A 3,652-nucleotide genomic window follows, 5' to 3' on the forward strand; every position below is an offset into this window, starting at 1 on the left:
GACATGCAAACTCAATTAACATTTTCTTTAATCATATCTCCTTGCCTCCTTTTCAGCTGTATCGATCATGTAAGTTGGGAGCAGTAATAGTGAGATGAAATATTTGTCTGCCAAACTTGCTCCCACCATTATGAAATGTAGTGTTGTTCATTATTTCACTTTCTTCATCATCCCAGAAACGGATTAGTGGGGGAAGCCATGCTCTTCTAACCTACACAGTGTAATGAACACGATGGGAGACAGAGAGCTGGTTTGAAGTGTAGGGCGAAGCAGGTGTTTATTGTAAAGGACCACAGGAGGAGGCAGGTGGCTGGGTCCAGGGGCAGGCAGAAGGTCATACACAGGAGAGGCAGGTAGCTGGGTCCAGGGGCAGGCAGAAGGTCATACACAGGAGGAGGCAGGTAGCTGGGTCCAGGGACAGGCAGAAGGTCATACACAGGAGGAGGCAGGTAGCTGGGTCCAGGGACAGGCAGAAGATCATACACAGGAGGAGACAGGTAGCTGGGTCCAGGGACAGGCAGAAGGTCATACACAGGGGGTCCAAAAAGACAACAGTACAGGCAGGGAAAAGGATAGTAACGTTGTCCGTGAGATCAGGCAATAGGTTGATAATAGGAAATACAGGCAGGGAATAGAGGCAGGGAAAGTACAGGCAGGGAGTAAGCAAACGGCGTAGTTAGTGAGCAGGCAAAAACTATCATGCAGGGAAGGAGTAAATTACGGGAAAAGTGTGTCTGAAAGAAAAACAATACTTCACAATGATGGGGTGCAAAGAACTGAACTAAATAGTGTGTGATCAGAATTCAGGTGAGTGGGATCTGGAGAGTGAGCTGCGTTCAGGGGATCTATGTGTTTGAGAGTGTGAGCTGGAAAGTGGGTTGGAAAGTGAGTTGCGTTCAGGGGATCTACATGTTTGAGAGTGTGAGTTGGAATCAGACGTTACTTACAATTTTCCCCACTGTCTATACATTTCAACACAAGATTTAAATAATTGTACACAATTCTAAAATTATTTAATTAAATTGATATGAAATAAATGTCTATTAGATTCAATCTTATTAAACTGAAGCAGAAAGACTGACATTCATTAAAATTGTGCTTATTTTGTTTCCCCCAGGTTACTCTGGGATTGGGAGAAGGGAGCACCTAATGGGATTCTACTCGGACAACCCTCATCCGGGATTCTGCAATCCATTTTGCACGACTGTGGATGGGTTCTGTGATTTACAAGCTCTCCCTCTCAAACGACCATAATTCCAATGGACATGGAGTGCAGGATATGAGTGGGTGTAATGGATGAAAACCCGTGTGGGGATGTGTACTATTTACTACAAGATGAAAATTAATTAATAGAAGGGGTGAGCAACCCAGTCCTGATTGTGGTAGTTCTGAGTGTCACATTATTGACTTACACTGCTCTGCAGACATTATCAACAAAACCTCCACCCAGAGACCCAGAAGCACATACGCTGTTCGGGGGTTTGCTGAAGCTGCTCCCGGCAAGCCCAGGTCGCATTACTACACTGATATGTCCTGTCCAGTGTGCTTACATTAGGCTGCACTGCCGGTAGAAACCAACTGTGGCCACCTCTTCTGTGGTTCCTGTATAGTTGCATTTGGGAGGTCTGGGACTTGGCTTGGTGCTATTAACTGTCCCATCTGTAGACAAATGGCTACATTGCTTTTCCTGCTCTTCCAAGACCACGCCTCACTGCAGCAGGTCCAGGATGGGTAAGCTGAGCCAATACTCATCTTGTAGGATCTCAACGACTACAACCGGTGATTCTCTGGCCAGCCCAGATTGCTCATGGATTGCCTGTGGGACGTCCCCACTCTGCTGCGCCACGCCTTCGGGGAGATGTTCTCCGTGAGCGGCCCCTTCTGGATGTTCTGTATCTGGTGGGGCCTCCCTGCTGGACTTCATCCCCAAGGCCTTGTTCAGCCTGCTAGGCTTCATGGACGACTCCTTTGTCATCTTGCTCCTCTTCATCTTCGTCATGTACCACAAAGTGATGACTCAGAGACTGGCAGGTTGATGAACAGCCACGGGGCACGAGTATGCAATCAATCCCATACCTCTTTATATCATGTCAGGTCAAATACACTGTGAGGGTCAGTGCTCTTTTTCTATTACTTTGGACTTCCATGGGGCCCCGATAACAGTCTTTTGTATTGCCTGTCTGGACAATGGCTGGACCTGAGAAAGGAACATACACTACATGAACAAAAGTATGTGGACACCTGCTTGTTGTTAATCTCATTCCAAAATCATGGGCATTAATATGGAGTTGGTCCCCCATTGCTGCTAAACCACCCTCCACTCTTCTGGGAAGGCTTTCCACTAGATGTTGGAACATTGCTTCCATTCAGCCACAAGAGCATTAGTGAGGTCTGGCACTGATGTTGCGCGATTAGGCCTGACTCGCAGTCGGTGTTCCAATTCATCCCAAAGGTGTTCAATGGGGTTGAGATCAGAGCTCTGTGCAGGCCGGTCAAGTTCTTCCACAACGATCTCGACAAACCATTTCTGTATGGACCTCGCTGTGTGTACGGGGGCATTGTCATGGTGATACAGGAAAAGGCATTCTCCAAACTGTTGCCACAAAGTTGGAAGCATAGAATCATGTAGAATGTCATTGTATGCTATAGCATTAATATTGCTACAGCAAGGGGCCTAGCCCCTAGAGTCCTTTGGGTGACTTTTGGAAAACTCCAGGGGGACTGTCATGTGCCTTTTACTGAAGAGTGGCTTCAGTCTGGCTATTCTACCATAAGGGCCTGATTGGTGGTGTCACAGATCCCTCTGGAACTTTCATCACGCACACCTGTCCCCTATTCCCACGGATTAGTATTTGTATATATGTGCCCTTTGGTTTCTGTTGGGGGTCGATTATTGTTACAATGTCCGTTGGTGCGTGTGAATACCTGTGTGGTGTGTTTTGGGCTTTCGTGCCCTTGTGGATTGCGCAGATGATTACCGGCCTCGTCCCGTGTCTTAATCATCGTGTGCATGTTTATTCATTCAAGGTACTCCTCGCTCTTTTGTTTGGGTTTCAACTCTGTGTTTTTGTTACGTGTTTGTTTGGCGTTCTTCCCTGTGCCCTTACACGGCACGCCGTAATTTACGCATTCCTGCGTCTGTCTCCCAAATCCTTCATGCCAAAGTGACAGAATAATCGACCATTAAGGGAGACAGCGGGAATGGCCCATCCGACTACGCTGTGACTGGTCCGTCCGGCACCGCCGCAACTTCGGCAGCTGCAACTGGGTCGTCCGACGTCGCCACAACGTGTCCGTCCGACAACTCTACTTCAGTAGCCACAACTGACCCGTCTGACGCCACTGCTACTGGTCCGTCCGACGCCGCCGCTACTTCGGCATTGTCAACTGGCCCGTCCGACAACGACGCAACTTCGGCAGCTGCATCGGGTCCTGATCGACCTGCACTGCGTTCCTGTGATCATCCTCGAGACCGGTGTCGTTGCGCTGGGGTACTGTCACGGATCCCTCTGGAACTTTCCTTGTGCACACCTGGCCCCACACCTGGCCCACACCTGGCCCCTACGTGACACATGTATTGTTCTAATGATTAAGGGGCTCGTCCCGGGTGATAATCATTGTGCGATTGTGTATTTATTCAAGGTACTCCTTG

At 48.5% G+C, this 3,652-nt stretch overlaps 1 pseudogene; it reads left to right on the top strand.

Moving 5' to 3' along the window:
• Positions 1–1,292: 1,292 nt before the first annotated feature.
• On the top strand, positions 1,293–2,036 carry LOC110530922 (E3 ubiquitin-protein ligase RNF170 pseudogene; annotated as a pseudogene).
• The last annotated feature ends 1,616 nt before the right edge of the window (positions 2,037–3,652 follow it).

This window comes from Oncorhynchus mykiss, chromosome 8 (assembly GCF_057628025.1).
Source record: "Oncorhynchus mykiss isolate SJ-2025 chromosome 8, ASM5762802v1, whole genome shotgun sequence".
In the NCBI taxonomy this organism is placed as follows: Eukaryota; Metazoa; Chordata; class Actinopteri; order Salmoniformes; family Salmonidae; genus Oncorhynchus; species Oncorhynchus mykiss.